The sequence below is a fragment of the Cricetulus griseus genome, chromosome 6, assembly GCF_003668045.3.
Source record: "Cricetulus griseus strain 17A/GY chromosome 6, alternate assembly CriGri-PICRH-1.0, whole genome shotgun sequence".
NCBI classification, from domain to species: domain Eukaryota; kingdom Metazoa; phylum Chordata; class Mammalia; order Rodentia; family Cricetidae; genus Cricetulus; species Cricetulus griseus.
The window spans coordinates 130,337,615-130,357,325 of record NC_048599.1 but is presented as its reverse complement, the minus strand read 5'-3'; the positions used below and the strand labels follow the sequence as shown (position 1 = coordinate 130,357,325).

The window sequence follows — 19,711 nt, the reverse complement described above, 5'->3', positions numbered from 1 at the left end:
TAGTTGATTGGATGTTTTCGATGAACATACATCGTTTGGGTGTATGCCAAAGAGTGGAATTGCTGGATCTTGTGGTAGACTTATTCCCATTTTCCTGAGGAACTGCCATACTGATTTCTGAAGTGGCTGTACAAGTTGGCACTCCCACCAGCTGTGGAGGACTGTTCCCCTTTCTCCATATCCTCTCCAGTATAAACTGTCTTTCGTGTTTTTGATTTTAGCCATTCTGACAGGAGTAAGATGGTATCTCAGAGTTGTTTTGATTTGCATTTCCCTGATGGCTAAGGATATGGAGCACTTTCTTAAGTGTCTATCAGCCATTTTAGACTCCTCTATTGAGAATTCTCTATTTAGTTCTGTACCCCACTTTTTAATTAGATTGTTTGGTGTTTTGGAGACTAGCTTCTTGAGTTTTTGTAAATTTTGGAGATCAGCCCTTTGTCATATGTGGAGTTGGTGAATATCTTTTCCATTTCTGTGGGCTGCTTTTTTGTCTTGTTAACTGTGTCCTTGTCTTACAGAAGCTTCTCAGTTTCAGGAGATCCCATTTATTAATTGTTGATCTCACTGTTTGTTCTACTGGTGTTATGTTCAGGAAGCTGTCTCCTATACCAATTCATTCAAGGGTACTTCCAACTTTCACTTCTTAGAGGTTCAGTGTGACTTTGAGATCTTTGATCCATTTGGACTTAAGTTTTGTGCATCATGAAAGATGTGGATCTATCTGCAGTCTTCTATGTGCCATCATCCAGTTATGCCAGCACCATTTGTTGAAGATGCTTTCTTTTTTCCATTGTATAGTTTTAGCTTCTTAGTTAAAAAATCAGGTTTCGTAGGCGAGTATGTGTTTTAATATCAGGATTTTTGATTCAATTCCATTGGTCTACCTATCTTTTCTGTGCCAATACCAAGCTGTTTTCAGGACTATAGCTCTATAATAGAGCTTGAATCCGGGATGGTGATGCCTCAGGAAGTTCCTTTACTTTACAAGGTTGTTTGGCTATCCTGAGTCTTTTGTTTTTCCATATAAAGTTGAGTATTGTTCTTTCAAGGTCTGTGAGGAATTGTGCTGGCATTTTGATGGGGATTCCATTGAATCCTTAGATTGCTTTTTGGCAAGATTGCCATTTTTACTATATTGATCCTACCTATCCAAGAGCATGGGAGATCTTTCCATTTTCTGGCATCTTCTATAATTTCTTTCTTTAAAGTCTCAAAGTTCTTGCTATACAGGTCTTTTACCTGTTTGGTTAGTGTTACCCCCAAGAAATTTTATGTTGTTTATGGCAATTGTAAAGGGTGATGTTTCCCTGATTTTTTTCTCAGCTTATTTATCATCTGTATATAGTAGGGCTACTGATTTTTCTAAGTTAATCTTGAATCCTGCCACTTTGCTGAAGGTGTTTATCAGCTGTAGTAATTCCCTGGTAGAGTTTTTTGGGTCATTTATGTAAACTATAATATCATCTGCAAATAGTGAAAGTTAGACTTCTTCCTTTCCTATTTGTATCCCCTGGATCTCCTTTGTTGACATATTGCTTTAGCTAGAACTTCAAGTACAATATTAAAGAGATATGTAGAGAATGGAAGCTTTGTCTTATTCCTAATTTTAGAGGAATTGTATTGAGTTTCTCTCCATTTAGTTTGATGTTGGCTGTTGGCTTATTCTATTTTGCTTTTATAGAGTTCAGGTATGTTCCTGTTATCCCTGGTCTTTCCATGACCTCTATCATGAAGGGGTGTTGCTTTTTTGTTGTTTTTTCAAAACAGGGTTTCTCTGTGTAGCTTTTGGAGCCTATCCTGGCACTCACTCTGGAGACCAGGCTGGCCTCAAACTCACAGAAATCTGCTTGCCTCTGCCTCCTGAGTGCTGGGATTAAAGACATGCACCACCAACGCCCAGTGGGGTGTTGCATTTAAAGCTTTTTCAGCATCTAGTGAGATGATCATGTGGTTTTTCTTTTGCAGTTTGTTTATATGGTTGCACACATTTTGTATATCAACAAGTCTTATAGGGGAATTTTAAGTGTGTCAAAGAAGAGGTTTATGGATGCACATTTTGTGGCAACTTCAGTGTGTCAAATTTTGAAAAGGCCTTCTTGAAAACACATCCCCAGTGCTAAAGATTTAAAGGAATGCAAGTGTATATGAAGTTCTTCTGAAGAGGGCTGCAAGCAGAGGAAATACTTTATCCAAGGCTATAATACAAGAGCACAACTTGAGTACTTGTGGGAAAGCAAGGATGCTATCATGGTCTGAATAGACTGGATGAGATGAGAATGAATTGACAGAATAAGACAGGTAAAGGCAACAATATTTCTTAGTCCTTTGTTGTAAAGATTTGGATCAGTTGTCAAGTTTTGCAGAAAACATATGTTAAACTTTTTAAATTATCATCCAAGTGGATTCAAGAAGGGTATGCTAAGCAGTTACTTTATTGCCCGGGATTGTTTTAACTATCCTGGGTTTGTTTGTTTGTTTGTTTGTTTGTTTTTCCATCTGAAGTTTAGTATTGTTCTTTGAAGGTCTGCAAAGAGTGATGTTGGAATTTCGATGCAGATTGTGTTGAATCTGTGGTTTGCTTTGGTAAGATGGCCATTTTTACTATGATAATCCTACTGTTCCATGAGCATGGAAGAACTTTCCATCTTCTGATATCTTCTCCAATTTCTTACACCTGTCAGATGGCTACAATCAAAAAACACCAATCATAGTTCATGCTGGAGAGGATGTGGAGAAAGGGGAACACTCCTCCACCAATGGTGGGAATGCCACCTTGTAGAGCCACTTTGAAAATCTGTATGGCGATTCCTCAGAAATGGGAATCAGTCTACCACAAGATCCAACAATTCCACTCTTAGGCATATACCCAAAAGAAGTACATTCATAAAACAAGGACATCTGTTCAAAGATGTTCATCACAACATTATTTGTAATAGCCAGAACCTGGAAACAACCTAGATCCCCCACAACTGAAGAATGGATAGGGAAAATGTGGTACATTTACACAATGAAGTACTGGGGGGGGGGAACAATGGAATCTTGAGATTTGCAGGCAAATGGGTGGAACTATAAGAAACCATTCTGAGCGAGGTAACATAGTCACAAAAAGACAAACATGGTATATACTCACTCATGTGGATTTTAGACACAGAGTAAAGGATTACCAGCTTACAATCCACACTGCCAGAGAAGCTAGTAAACAAGGAGGACCCTAAGAGAGACATACATGGTCCCCTGGAGAAGGGAAAAGGGACAAGATCTCCTGAGCAAACTGAGAGCATGGGAGGAGGGGAGAGAGATCTAGGAGAATGAGAAGGGGAGAATGAGAAGGGGGAGAAGAGGAGGAAGACATGATTGGGCAGGGAGGTTGAGTTGGAGGAAGAACAGAAGAGAGCAAGATAAGAGATAATATAATAGAGGGAGACATTATAGGTTTAAAGAGAAATCAGGCACTAGGGAAATGTCTGGAGAGCTACAAAGATGACACCTACTAACAATCTAAGCTACAGAGGAGAGGCTACCTTAAATGCCCTCTCCGGATAATGAGATTGATGACTAATTCATATGCCATCGTATAGCCTTCATCCAGCAGCTGGTGGAAGTAGAAGCAGACACCCATAGCTAAACCTTGAACTGAACTGAAATCCAGTTGCAGAGAAAGAGGACTGATGAGCAAAGGGGTCCATACCAGGCTGGTGAAACCCACAGAAACAGATGACTTGAACAAGGGAGAGCTCTTGGTCCCCAGACTGATAGCTGGGAAACCAGCATGGGTCTGATCCAGACCCCCTGAATGTGGGTGTCAGTGAGGAGACCTTGGAAATCTATGGGGCCTCTTGTAGTGGATCAGTACTCATCCCTAGCATAGGAATGGACTTTGAGAGCCCATTCCACATGAAGGGATACTCCCTGAGCCTAGACACAAGGGGGTTGGCCTAGGCCCTATCCCAAAGAATATGACATACTTTGAAGACACCCCCTATGGAAAGCCTCATCCTCCCTGGGGAGCAGAAAGGGTATGGGATAGGTAAGGTGTTAGTTGGGGGAGGGGGCAGGGGAGGAAGGGAGGGAGAGGGACCTGGGATTGACATGTAAAATAATTTTCTTTCTAATTAAAATTTAAAATTTAAAAAAAAGAAATGTTCATCATCCTTAGCCCTCAGGGAAATACAAATCAATGTAACTTGAAATTCCATTTTATAACTGTCAGAATGGTTAAGACAAACACCAGTGACAACTTATGCTGGAGAGGATGTGGAAGAAAGAGAACACTCATCCATTGCTGGTGGGAGTAAAATCTTGTACACCAACTTTGTAAACCGATATGACAGTTTCCCAGAAAATTGGGAATCAATCTACTTCAAGACCCAGAGACACCACTTCCAGGCATATACAAAAAAAAATGTTCAATTACAATATAAGGACACTTGCTCAACTATGTTCATAGCAGCTTTATTTGTAATAACCAGAACCTGGAAACAAACTAGATGCCCCTCAAATGAGGAATGAATAAAGAACATATGGTACATTTATAAAATGGAGTATTACTCAGCTGTTAACAACATGACATCAGGAAATTTGAAGGCAAACTGACAGAACTAAAAACACAAAAGTCCTGAGTGATGTAACAAAGACTCAGAGAGACAAACATGGTGTTTACTCACTTATACGTGGATATTAACTGTAATGTAAAGGATAGCCATGCTATGATCCATAGACCCACAGATGCTAGGTAATAAAGAGGGCTCAAGGAGGGATGCATGGCTCTCCCAGGGAAGGGGAAATAGAAGTATCCTGGTTGGACTGGGGGTGGATGGGAAGGGGAAATTTAGGGAAAGGGTTGGGGTAGGTGGAGGGTAGAATGCTGAGAGAGATGATTGGAAAGGGGGCGTTTTAAGGAATAAGATAGAAACCTGATGCAAGAGAAATTTCTAGGAGTCAACAAGGATGGCCCTAGCTAAGACTCTTGGCAGTAGTGGATGCATAGGCTGAGCTGGCCATCCTCTGTGATAGGATTGGTGACTACTCCAATTGTCATTAGAGATCCTTGCACTGATAGAAACAGATACAGAGACCCATGAGGAGACATTGGGCCAAGCTTAGGGATGCCTGCTGAAAAGAGGGAGGAGAGATTTTAGGAGCAAGGGCAGGTCAAAAAAATGCACAGATATGGCTACCCTGGCTCATGGGAACTCAGTCTGAAATAACAACCTGGGAGCCTGTTTGAGACAAACCTAGGCCCTCTGCATGTATGTGAGAGTTGTGTAGCCTGGTCTGTTTGTGCCACTCCTGGCAATGGAAGCAGGGGCTGTCCCTGGTGCTTTGACTAGCTCTTAGTACCCTATTCCTCATGCTAGATTACCTTGCCCAGCCTAAATCGGTGTGTGTGTGTGTGTGTAGGGGCGAGATTCTTGGTCTTACAGCAGCTTGATAAGCCATGCTTTGCTAATGCCCGTGGGAGGTCTGGCCTTTTCTGAATAAATACAGAGGAAGGGTGAAATAGGGTTTTGGAGGGGAGGTTATGGGAGGTAGTCAGAGGAGAGGAGGAAAGGGAGGCTTAAAACAATAAATTAAATTTAAGAAAATGAAGGAAGTAGAGGAGTGACTTTAGGAGCCTTTCCAGGGAGATGACCAGACCACAGATGGGCAGAATTCAAAGAGGAGAACACTAGAGGAGGTTGTGGAAGCTATCTGGTTTCTGGATATATGCTCTGAGATAGTTGAAAGCTTTCATGAATAATTCAAGAATAGAAACATATGTTTTCTTCAGGAAAAAAAAAAACAAATAACAGTGGCTCTGGTGAGCAGAAAGGCCTGAAAGACTTGCAGACCAAGGTTTGAGAGACTTCAATGTCCCTGTTCAGGCTTCTGCAGTGGTCTTCAGGACAGTAGTCCTGTGTTAGAGCTAGGATGGATGTTGCTGGAGTTTCCGTACAGCTCGGTACCACTATCACTTTTCTGCTTGCACACACCATTTAATTGGTAGCAGGGCCTTTTAAACAAGCTATGTGGGTTTTTCCACTAATACTAAGTAATGAAGCCTCTCTTAAAGGATTCACAAGCTTCTGCTTGTCTGGAGCAAACAGAGACCACCCAAGAAAATGCTGCTACCAAGAAGCTGTGCTTGCCTCTGTCCCTTTGTTTTAAGAATCCCTTTTTAAAACTCTTTTTAGGTTTTATGTGGAAATCCATGCAACCCACATTTTATTGCAGGAGTTTCTCTTGTCCCGACAAGTCCTGCTGCTTCAGCCCCAAATGAACACACAGAGATGCCATGTAGAGACCAGGAGGATAGGATGTGCTAAGTGTTCTCTGTGAAGAGAAAGCCATATAGAAATACATAGATTAGTAGTTATGGGTTAATGACTAGGACAGAGCTAGCCAAAAAGAAGCCCTAACCATAGGTCAACGTTTAAAAATTAATATAACGTCTCTGTGTGTTCATTTGGGGCTGAAGTGGTAGGGCCTGGCTGGACAAGAGAAAATCCCACAGCAAGTAATAGCTGGGGGATTGTGGTGGCAAAACTGAGGACAAGGAGTGGATTCCCATTATTAACCTGGGATACCTGGTCAAAGACACAAAAATCATGTTTCTGGAAAGAGGTCCACCTGTTCTCGTTGCCATCAAAGTCTGAGATTATTGGCTTGCTCTTGGCTGCATTCTTTAAGAGGGTCTGAAGCATGTCAGTGCAGAAGCAGACTTAGTCTACTCTGTGGACCATGATAAAGGCTTTTCCTGCCATTGGTGACTAAAATGGCCATTCAAAAGGACACTCTTGGCAGTTTGGAAAAGCCAGCCCATTTTGCTAATTATTGTCACCTACTGTGCTGCAGGACACTGAAACCTCTCTTCCCATCTCCCTGTGCTGAGTGGTCTTCCTGCCTCTCTGCCTCTAGTGACTTCTACTCAGCTCACTTCTGTGACATCAACTTCTTCAGCACATATGGGTGAAGATTTGTAGTCATTAACTTTCTGTGCTTGTCATTTTGTGTAGCATCCTCCAGTGTTACCACCAATGACAGCATTGTCTTTTCATGTTGCTAAGGCAATTCCATTTTGTATGTATCCCATTCATCCACAAGTGGGCACCTCAATTATCTATCTTGGCTGTTGTGAATAGACTGCAATGAATTCAGTGATCTCATTGTATGCAAATGTAAGGTCAAGCTGCCACCATTTTCTAGACATAAAATTAATTTTCAGTGAATAAGTTTCTGATTATTCTCCAAACATACCTTTGTTTAACTTTGGAGTCCACCAAACTTGGTTCACAAATTGTGTGTGTGTGTGTGTGTGTGTGTGTGTGTGTGTTTATATGTATACATTAATGTATTTGCATTTCAGCCACCAAAAATTTGGGTTGACAGGTGTTCTAACATAATCCCAACTGCTTTTTACAAATTTGTTTCTTTGTAAGAATAAACAATCATGATGTATCATATTATGGTTTTGTTGTTTTTGTTTTGCTTTTTCAAAACTATAACACTTTATTCAAATCAATACATTTTTAAAAGTCACAAAAACAGCAAGACAATTGTCTTTACCTTTTGTGAAGGAAAAAAGGAAGAAGTTGTGAGAAACAAAAAGCTTAAATTCTGAATTCATGATCATAAGATATGAAGTCCAAAGACATTATGAATGCAATTTGCCTTCTTTCCTTTTCCTTTTTTATTTAAATTAGAAACAAGCTTATTTTACATGTCAATCCCAGTTCTCTCTCCCTCCCATCCTCCCCTGCCCCCCAACAAGCCCCATCCCATCTCTGACATTGTTTTTAAAGAAGTGTGGGACATGATTCTATTATACTTTGGAATGTGTTCCAAGAGCAACTGAGTTTTTATAATAAACTGCAAACTCAAATGATTACTTTGGTTGATTTCAGTGATGTTTGGGGTGAAGGAAGGGGGGGTATAAAGGGTTTTTAATTTAGATATTTATGTTAATTTGTTAAATCCCAATCTGTGGATTCTGACATTAATGTCTCCTTAAAGAGATCAAAGATGGGGCTGGGGTAATGGCATAGTGGTTAAGAATGCTTTTTTTCGCTATCATGAGGCCACAGTTTTGAATCCAGAATCTGGTATCAAGCCAAGCCTACAGCAAGAACATGATGGAAGTAACTCTAATGCCCTCTACTGTCCTCTGTGTGGATATAGACAGTTAAATCCAGGAGAGTCTTGGCTTCATTTCATCATTCCTTTTGTCCACATTTAAGCACTCTTGTGGTTTTTCACTTCCTGAGCATGATTGTGTCTCAGAAACACCCTTAGCAAGTTGTAGCCATGCTTTCCATTTGGTTTGCATTTATTTGCTTCCCCCCCCCCATTTATGATATTCAAAGAATTTGCTGGCTTTCTTCCAACCCCTTACCTTTTATGATTTTAAAGAAAGCCAGTCCCTGTTTAGTTTTTAATTTTCATTACATTTAATTGTGATTGTCCAATTCAATTTTAGGGAGTTTGTTGTGTTAGTAGTTAATCACTAATATGATGGTAATTTTACTTCACTGGCTTTACATCTGCTGGTTTTAGAGTGTATGCCAAAACTTCTCCAGACTGCATCTACTTATTGATCTAGGTCTTTTTTTTTCTCCCTAATTCTAATTGGTGGACTCTGCTAGATTCCACCAAATGTGATACATTTGGAGTCTGAATATTTTTTAAATAATTATAGTTTTGTTTGTTTTCTAAATCTCTAAAATCCTTTAAATGGTCCTGAGTCCATTTGTAAAACCTTCTAGGTACACTGTAGGAGTGAAACTCCTCACTAAAGTTTACTAATTTAAGTGATCACGTCTAACTTTGGTGGGTTTTTTTGTTTTGTTTTGTTTGTGTTGTTGTTGTTGTTTTTTGAGACAGAGTGTCATGCCTGGCCTCAAACTTATTATGCTTTGTATGTGAGGTTGGTCATGAACTCCTGATCCTCCTGCCACACACAGCTAATTCGATCCATTTTGAAATAAAATTACTGACTAAAGACCAATTAAGTCAGGCAGTGATGTTGGTGTGTTCTTAACTACCACTACTTTCTCAGATCCAGTCAACCAGAGCCAACTGGGCAGCAAAGTAAAGGTTTCGATTCGGTCTCTTGTTAATCATGACTGATTCTTCACCCTCAGAGGAACAGAACACAAATTCTTAACACGAAATATCATACAAATAGCCATGGAAGAGTCTTTGCTTCCCTCTGAAGCTTCACAAGCTAGTCCTATTTCTTCTGCCTAGCTCTCAGTGGTTCTCATAACTCACGAAGTTTTTAACTGAATTGTTTTTCTACCCCCAAAGGTTTCAAAGTTCTTCTACAAGTCTCCTGTGCTGGGTGGTTTTATTTCAACTTGACATGAACTCAAGTCATCTGTGAGGAGGGAAACTCAAAAAAAAATCTATATGAGACAGGGTTGTAGGCAGGCCTACAAGGCTTTTTCTTAGTTAGTGATTGATGGGGAAGGAGGAACCAGCCCATTGTGGCTGGCACCATCCCTGGCAGTAGTACTGGGTTCTACAAGAAAGCGGGCTGAACAAACCAGTAAGCAGCACCTCTCCATTGATGCTGCATCAGCTCCTGCCTCCAGGTGCCTGACCTCCTTGGGTTCTTGTCATGAATTTTTTCAGTGATGAACGGTGATATGGAAGTGTAAACAAAATAAACTTTTACTTCCTTGACTTGCTTTTTGGTCATGGTGTTTCATCACAGCAATAGAAACCCTACCTAAAATACTTCCTCAAAACACATGGTCAAGTCTGTCAAAGAATTATTCTTAACTGGAACAAATTTCTTCCTTATCTAGGGTTTCTGTTGCTGTAATAAAACATCATGACCAAAAACAACTTGGGAAGGAAAAGCTTCTTTCACTTTGCATATCTTAATCATAATCCACCATGAAAGAAAGTTAGGGCAGGAATGTAGGGCAGCAACCTGGAGGCATAAATTATGGAGGAGTGTTACTTACTAGCTTGCCCACAGGGCAACCTGTAGGGAGAGTTTTCTCAACGGAGATTCCATCTTTCCAAATGGCCCTATTTTGTGTCAAGTTGACTGAAAACTCACCGACATACAAACTTTTCCCTTTCAAGCCCCCTTTTCTGCTCTCAAGAGCTCCCTTCTAATCTCTTTATTCCCATTCCCTTTCATAAATACACACACACACACACACACAAACCAGAAGGTATAGTGTGCGTGTAAAAGAGAACGTTCAGCATTTGCCTTTCAGAACCTGGATTATCTCACTTATTATAATAGTGTCAGTTCTATGCATTGTCATGAATATTTTATAATTCCAGTGTTCTTTACAGTTAATAATATTCCACTGTGTGTATATATCATATTTTCATTTTCTGTTCATCTTTAAATGGACTAATGAAGTGACTTTATTTTGTTCCTATTGTAAGTATAACAGCAAATATATGTCTACAACTATCTGCACAGAAGGGTACAGAGTCCTTTGGGGAAATGCCCAGGAGTGGGATTGCTATATTATATAATAGTTCTATTTATAGTTGCTTGACAACCTTCCAGAATGATTTCCATAATGACTGCACTAGCTTATACTCCCTCCAACAGTAAATGAGGGTTCCTCTTTCCCCACATACTCATTAGCATATGTTGTCATTTGTTTTCTTGGTGATAGCCATTTTGAATTGAGTAAGATGGAATTTCAAAGTAGATTTAATTTGAATTTCCTAGATAGCTAAGGATATTTGTTGGTCAATTGTGCTTTTGCCTTTCAAGATCTGTCTAGATCACTGTTCCACTTATTTATTGGCAGATTACTGTAGGTGTTACATTTTTTCAGGTTAACAAAATGTATTCTAGAGAGTAACCTGTTCTCTGGAGTATAGCTGCCAAAGATTTTTCTCTCATTGTGTAGGCTGTATCCAGTTAGTTGATAGTTTCATTTAATGTACAAAATCTTTTTAATTTGATATGATCCTTTTGTAAATTACTAGGATACTTGCTGTGCTGTTGGTATTCATTCAGAAAGTTCTTGTCTGTAACTGAATTCTGGCAAATTTCTCTATCTTTCCTCTAGCAATTTCAATATTTGGGGTGTTAAAGTCAAGTCTTGATCCACTTTGAATTGAGTTTTGTGCAGCCTGGGTTTCATACATGTAATTTCATTCTTCTGCAGGTAGATATATTGTTTTGCTGATGCTTTGTATTGAATAAGTTGTCATTTTTCCAGTATTTTTTTTTAATTCCTGTCAAATGTATGTGTCTGTAGATGTGTTGATTTATTTCTGGAACATGTATTTTACTTATTAGTCTGCATGTTTATTTTTGTGCCAGCACTATGTTGTTCTTGGCATTATGGGTGTATAGTATAGTCTGAAGTCTAGTAATGTGATGTACCTGGCTATGTTCTTTCTGCTTAGGATTGCTTTGGCTAGCCATGGTCTTTACATTTTCATATAAACATTGGAAGTTTTCAAGTTCTGTGAAAAACTTCATTGTAATTTTGATGGAGGTACCATTGAATTTGTTGATTACTTTTTCTAGTATTCTATTTTATAATACAATATGCCATCATCTACTGCCTTCTTCAGTTTCTTTTTCAGTTCCTTAAACTTTCCTTGTTTAGGTCTTTTATATCTTTGGATAGCTCTCCTCCCAGATGTTTTTAAAGCTGTTGTGAATAAGATATTTTTCCTAACTTTTTTATCAGAAAGTTCTTGAATAAAAAATATAAAAGCTGTGAATTTTGTATGCTCCTTTCATATCCTGTACCTTTTCTGAATGTGTTTATGAGATCTAAAAGTTTCCTCATGGGTTCATGGGTCTCTGAAGTGTAGAATCACATTATCAGCAAGTAAAGATAGTCTAAATTTTTTCCTTTATAACCCTTGTGTCTTTCATACTTTTCTCTTTCTTGTTCTGCATAAGACTCTGGGCACTATGATGAGTAACAGTAGACATAAAATCTGCATCCCAGATGCGTTTGGATTTTCCCAATTTAGTATAATGTTACTTGTAGACTTCTTGTCTACAGCCTTTATTATGTGGAGTTTTTATTTCTAGTCTGGGGTAAATTTTATCCTAAAGAAATGTTGAGGGGTTGGGCATTGGTGGAGCACGCCTTTAATCCCAGCATGTGGGAGGTAGAGGCAGGTGGATCTCTGTGAGTTTGAGACCAGCCTGGTCTCCAGAGCGAGTGTCAGGATAGGCTCCAAAGCTACACAGAGAAACCCTGTCTCAAAAAAACAAAGAAAAGAAAAAGAAAAAGAAAAAAGAAATGTTGAGGGAATGGAAAGCTGTCTCTGTGCCTGACAGTGCTTACTGTACTTGCAGAGGACCTGGGTTCGAACCCAAGTGGCAGTTCACAGCTACCTGTAATCACAGTTCCAGGGAATCCAATGGCCTCTTTTCCCCTCCAGAAGATCACCAGACATGCACGTGATGCACTTATGTACATCACTTCCTCATATGCCTTTTCTGAATCTATTGAAATGATTATTTGATTTCTATCTTTCAGTCTATTTATAAGGTGCATTGCATTTTCTGACTTGATTATATTGAACTAACATGTGATATTGTTAATGTGATCTTGAATAAAATTTGAAGTCCCTTTTGTTTTTGTTGTTGATGTTGTTTTTTGTTTTTTCTCCACTTTCTATTTAAATTAGAAACAAGATTGTTTTACATGTCAATCCCAGTTCCCTCTCCCTTCCCTTCTCCCCTGCCCTCCACTAACACCCTACCTATCCCATACCATTTCTGCTCCCCAGGGAGAGTGAGGCCTTCCATAGGGGATCTTCAGAGTCTGTCATATCTTTGGGATAGGGCCTAGGCCCTCCCCTTTGAGTCTAGGCTGAGGGAGTATCCCTCTATGTGAATGTCAGTGAGGAGGCCTTGGAAGTCAATGGGGCCTCTTGTAGTAGATCAGTACTTATCCCTAGCATAGGAATGGACTTTGGGAGCCCATTTCACATTGAAGTCCTTTTGTAAAGAATGTTTACATCTATTTTAATCATGGACATTCTTCTGTAACTTTCTTTTTGGTTATGTCTATATCAAATTTTGGTATCAAAGTGATACTGGCTTTGTAGAATGGGTTTGGCCCTGGTTTCTCTCTATTTTGTGGAACATCTTGAGAAGTATTGGTATTAGAAGCATTGGTAGAGAGCCTGGTGATGATAGCAGTGAGTCCAGTTGAAGAGAGAGAGGAAGGATTGAATGAGCAAGGGGGAGTCAAAGTCATGACAGGGAAACTCACAAAGACAGCTGACTGGGGCTCATTGGATCTCATGGACTCTGGACTGACAGCTGGGAAATCGGCATGGGACCAAACTAGGCCCTGTGCATGTAGGTGACAATTGTGTGGCTTGGTCTATTTGTGGGGCCCCTGGACTAGGGTCTATCCCTACTGCATGGGCTAGCTTTTGGAGCACATTCCCTTGCTCAATCTTGAGATAGGAGGGAGGAACTTGATACTGCCTCAACTTGATATGCCAGGTTTCATTTACTCCCTATAGAAGCTTCACCCTTTCTGGGGTGTGGATGGAGGTGGGATGGGGAGGAGCTGAGTGGGAGAGGGAAGAGGGGACAGATGGGGAACTGGGGTTGGTATATAAAATGAATAAAAATAAATAAATATAAAAGAAGTGTTGGTAGGTAGAATTCATCAGTGAAAACATACTCCTCTTGGGGTTTTCTTTGTGAATACACATTTAACTACTGCTTCAATTTCATTGTTTGTTATGAGAATGTTTAAACAAATTAAATATATCCATACATTTATATTCTTCTGGATTCTATATCCTTCTGGCTTTAATTTTAGTTGTCATATACTGTTTACTGCTCTAGAGGCAATGGAACTTGGGAAAAATGGAGCCAATAAATGAGATGCACTGTGGTCTCATGCAATAACCAACTTTACTCAGAGCATCTGACAATTTATACTCTGAGGGCAAAGAAGAATCACATGAGTAAAGTGTACAGTCGCAAGGGCAAGTCAGTGGTGGTGGGCAGGCCACGTGTGGCAAAAAACATGTTTTTCCATAAAGGCACATGAATAAATAACTGTAGTCAGTTGTAATTAATAATGTGAGGTAAATTTACTTCTATTCACTATATCTGGAAGGGTAACTAAAGCATAAAACAAGGACAAGTTGTGTTTGGAAGAAGCTGAGGTCATAACACTTGTCTTGTTTTCTTATAGTTTTCTCATGAGCCCTCAGAAATCTCCAGTTCTTGGACCATTATCTGACAATATACAGTTCGACTTTTTTCATTTCTCCTAGATTTTCTTTCTTAAATTTATATTTATTTTGTGTTCATTCATGTTTTACCTGCATGTATGTGTACGTGAAGGTGTCAGAAGCCCTGGAACTGAAGTTACACACAGGTGTGAGCTGCCATGAGGGTACTGGGAATAGAACCTGGGTCCTCTGGAAGAGCAATAAGTGTTTTTAACTCCTGAGCCATCTCTCCAGTCCTCTTATGGATTTTCTAACTCATTGGAATATAGGTCTGCACATTATTCTGTAGTGATTTGGCTTCTGGCTTCTGGCTTCTGTTGTAACGTCTCACTTTTCATCATTGATTTTGTGAACTTAGAGTTCTCTCTTTATTTGCATTAGTTTTGACAGGAGTTTGATAATCTTGTAAGTTTCTACAAAGAAACAGACACTACATTGATGATTCTATTTATTGTTCTTTTAGTCTTAATTTCATTAGTTTCTGTCCTGATCTTTATTATTATTTATTGCCATCAACTGCATTTGGATTTGATTTTGTCTTGCTTTCCTGTAGTTTTGAGATGCATCACTAGGTTATGTATTTGACATCTTTCTGATTTTTGTATGTGAGCACTTACAGCTATAGCCTTTCATCTCAGGCCAGGGTTAGATGTATCCCAAAGGTTCTGGTATGTAGTACAATAATTTTCTTTTGATTATAGTTTAGAATCAGCACTGAGTTTATCTATAAAGAAGAGCACATTTCCCCCTTGGTATAGTCTTTTGTTCATATTTCTGTATGAACATGTCATTGTGTATACTCAAGACAAGTTATCATTTCCTCCTGTGATACTACACTGAACAGTGGGTCTTTGATGTTCCTGTTAAACATAAACAGAAACCATCATAACTCATTCTCTTGAATTTTTAATATTATCCCATACACAGAGATGACAAGTACTCAGTTCTCTAGTGAATACACAAAAATGAAAGCTTGCTAAATAAGAAAAGATTGAAATATCACTGCCAATTTTTGTTTTGATCACACTAAAAATGAAATGAAGAAACATGTTAATGTATTTTTCCACTACTGTTTCTCAGAGTCAGACTTTTCAAGAAAAGGTAAAGTTGGTATCATTGAGTGCATAAAGGCTTGAAAGCTATCATTATAAGTAGCCGAAAAGGAAATAATCCTACTTAATAAATTGTTATTTTCTACATTTTCAAGATGAAAAAAAATGGAGGTCATTCCCAGTTCATGCTTTTGCCAAAATTTTTACCTAGTTCCTTCATTCTGCAATTAATTTTTTATCTTCTCCTTTTTCCTTAACATTTCTCAAAAACTATCATTTAAGCTACTAATCTAATAACAATTCTGGAATAAATTTTGTCCCGCGCGCTCTCTGTATTTCTCGCCAGCAAGAAATCACACATGGGACACTCGGATCCTTCTGCAGACAAGCTTTAATGCATCTTGAGAGGAGAGCATAAGCTTCCCAGAGCGGAGAGACTGAACCAAGAAAAGCCATCCCTAATAAAGGCTGGCAACCGCCGCCTCGGACGTGTCACCCCATGATTGGCTGCAGCTCATCCGGCCATATGACGCCACGGAATAGGCAGAGATCAAGGAATGGAAATTTACCCAGCGCCTGCGCAATAATCTTGTTTACATTCGGTGCCTGCCGGATGCAGGCGCCATCTTGTAATGGAGAATGCAGGGACGGCTCCCTACAGATCCCCCTTTTTTTATTAATTAATGATAAGGCTTTATATTTTTACAAGCAAATAGGTCACCCATATGTTGAGGGATAGAGGCAGAGGTTGAACCTTCCCAAAATCAAACATTAAGACTGTGTACGGGAGTCGCAACTAGGCTGTTAGCTTGACCCGAAGCACTCTCGACCTGTCCTCTGCCGTTTTTCTGGGAAAGGGAGACTAGGGCAGGCAACCCTTATGCAGGACAACATGCCTCCCAGAGAAGCCTGCATATTGTGCAACTCTCTGTGCGATGCCTTGCTCGACATCCCTCATGGGCTGCTCAAGCCAGGCACTCTACCCTGTGCAATGAGCCTAGGCTCCAGGTGTGCAAGAGCTGTCTGGCCAGCGGCCTATTGCTTCCTTGTTCCAAAGCTACAAGCGCTTGGGCGATAACCACCTTGTCTCTCTTAGTTTGAGCCCTGAGCTTACAGACCAGCCAGAGAAGCAACATCAATCCGCAGCAAACGGCTGCACCAAACAATCCCACCTCTACCCATTTCCTTAAAATAGGAGACAGCTGAAGCAATCCATGATGACAGTCCCTCCGTCAAGGACAGGAGTTAATCTGGATAATAGCGGCTTTTAACTCCCGGGGGTAGGGTGGAGTTCCGACTTTTGAAGGTCCGAAGAGGCTCTTCAGGTTGAGTCTTTCCGGGATCTATAGGGGATTTTCTTTATCCTGTGAGAAAACACAATATCGCTCCCCTGGATCTTATGAGAATAGGATCTGGGCCTCTCCAAAGACCAGTTAAGACATCTTTCCATTTTACCATCTCCTCTGAGGTATGACGCTTGGCCGCTGTATGGCCCTGAGCGTCGGTGTTTAGAAAATTAAGGGTAAAGAGTGCCATGGATATTGCAACTCTTGGCACCGAGGGTAAGGATGCTCCCATTCCCTCCTTTTGTTTGATTAAATAAGACTTAAGTGTGCGATGGGCATGTTCCACAATGCCTTGTATAAGGTAGGCCAGTTGGATGGGTAATTTCCATCTGTCTGTAGAAGTGCTGGAACTTTTGAGAGGTATAAGCCGGCCCATTATCTGTTTTTAAGAAGCACACAGGTGGCTAGGTAAAGTCTTATTTCTGTAATACAGCTGAACTTCCTTAAACAGTAGCTTAACTTCTTTTTGAGGCAGGGTTTTTTTTGTGACTTTGGAGCCTGTCCTGGAATTTGATCTGCCGGACCAGGCAGGCCTTGAACTCATAAAGATCCATCTGTCTCTTATTCCCTAGTGTTGGGATTAAAGGCGTATGCCGCCAACGTCCAAAACTTAAAGGCGTGTGTCACCAACACCCTGAGCTTAAAGGTGTGTGTTACCAACATAATAGATTAGCATCTTTTACAAAACAAGAACTTTACATTGTCAGGCTTTGTTTAAAAATAATTCTAAATTGAAGCTCTTTAAGTAAAAACATTAATAAAATCAAACATTTGAAAACTGGTTTTAAAAAGAAATTTAAATTCCCTTAAGGTCTTTTTGTAATATATAGAAGCATTAACATTTTAAATCTTAACTGAAAAACTTGAGCGAATAACATGCGCGGCCTTTTCCCCTGTCAAAGACTGGGAAAGCCATCTGCAATTTTCTCCGCTCCTCTAATGGTAAAAAGGAGTCGGTACCAAATTTTTGTTGTAACTCATATAATGGGGGTGCTGATGGAAGTACACCCGCTGGATTAACAGGTCTCTTAAATTTACCGGGGTGTGACCGGTTATCCCCTATTTTCTCTCCCTCCATTTTTGTTTCTTTTTCACCTAGCTGAGCTGTTTCCCCAGTATTTAAGACTTTATCTCCTGAGCTTTTAGAGTCATCAGAGCTATCAAGATTTAAAGCTTTAAACTTATTTACAGAATCATCTAACAAATTATTCACTCCCTTGTCAGTAGACATCCCAGGAGGTCCTTTTTTCTTATTTATTGCTGTTTCTCTTAACAAATTATTCACTCCCTTGTCACTAGACATCCCGGGAGGTCCTTTTTTCTTATATTTTATTGTTAGGCGCGCCCCATCTCTCACCACATTCGGTTTCTGATATGTAATTCTGGACTTCTTTAAGATTGTTACAACAGTGAGAAAAGTCAAAATAGCTCCTAGTAAAAGCATAGAAGCCTCTATATTAACCTCCCACAATAGCAACATTCCCAAGCCAAAGTCCAGAAAAATCATACCTCTCCGAATTTACCACCCTGCAGTTCTGAATCCGCCTCATTAGAGGGGTCTCCGAGGTGCTGGAAATGTTCACATGTTCCTGGGTTTCGGCACCATATGTCCCGCGCGCTCTCTGTATTTCTCGCCAACAAGAAATCACACATGGGACACTCGGATCCTTCTACAGACAAGCTTTAATACATCTTGAGAGGAGAGCATAAGCTTCCCAGAGCGGAGAGACTGAACCAAAAAAAGCCATCCCTAATAAAGGCTGACAACCGCCGCCTCGGACGTGTCACCCCATGATTGGCTACAGCTCATCCGGCCATATGACGCCACGGAATAGGCAGAGATCAAGGAATGGAAATTTACCCAGCGCCTGCACAATAATCTTGTTTACATTCGGTGCCTGCCGGATGCAGGCGCCATCTTGTAATGGAGAATACAGGGACGGCTCCCTACAAAATTTGATCAAAACAACCTTCTACTGAAATATTTTATAAGACATTTGCTGTGGGGCTGAGGTGAACATGGGCACCATGCAGATTAGACAGCAAATTCTCATCTATCTTATAAACATTTACAGGGATAATGATTCTTTCCATTGGAATGACACATACACTTTTTCTTTCCTATTTGGTTGTGTTCTTCCTTCTGTGTGAGCATGGATTTTATAAATCATTACCAAAAATGTCTTTGATTATGTTATGCCTTTTAAGTTAACTCTGTTATATCCATCTTTCAGTCAGCTCTTACCTGTTTGCAAACTACATAACCATGAAATCATTGGAATTGACTTGATCATCTTATAGAAATAATTGCATTATATTTCTTTTTCCAATTTACACAATTGATGTCATGAAATGTCTATAATTCCCACATTACATTTAGGAATGTTCTGATTTTTATTTTAAACATGTGAAGAAGAACAAACATTTTGAAGGCTAGTGAGACTAGTGAAGGCTAGCAACTCAGTGGATAAAGGTGCCTGCTACCAAGCCCAGTGAGCTGAGTTCAGTCCCTGGGACCCACACAGTGGTAGAAAAAACACTGAATCCTTTGAATTTTCTTTTGATCTGTACAAGTCTCTGTGGCACACAAGTCCATACCCCTCCACACAGAGATATATAATTTTTAGATGTGAATTTGTCATGCCAATAGTGTAAGTATTCATAATTTTTATAGCCATTATTTTTTTGCTTTCCATTGGTACATGTCACATAATACTCTTACAATAGTATCTGGGAATTATCGGAATTATCCCTATTGCCACATTTATCCAATAGAGGGCATAATCAAACTTTTCTTTTTTAAGTTTGATAGAGTGAAGTATGTTGTCTCTTTATAGCTATAATTAGTAATGACATCACTAAATGGAAATCTGGTGTTTTGAGACTTAAGACAACTTTTTAAGCAACACTGACATTTTTATACACACTTTGGTCCTTTAGTATTTTTCTCTGTGCTCTCCTATTCTTTTCTTAGACTTTTCTTTTTTTCTAAGACAAGAGCTTCACCTATAACACAGGTGGCCTGAAACTCTCTATGTCACTGATGCTGCCTCTGACTTTAGGTCTACACATCACTATTTCCCAGGACTTGTGCTCCAGGCATAGAATGCCTAT

The 19,711-nt window shown here is 39.7% G+C and overlaps 1 protein-coding gene across 1 annotated transcript in view; it reads left to right on the top strand.

The window, feature by feature from the left end:
* LOC100771448 (kynureninase) overlaps positions 1 to 19,711 on the top strand; it is a 146,051-nt gene that overhangs the window by 108,853 nt on the left and 17,487 nt on the right. The window lies entirely within an intron of this gene.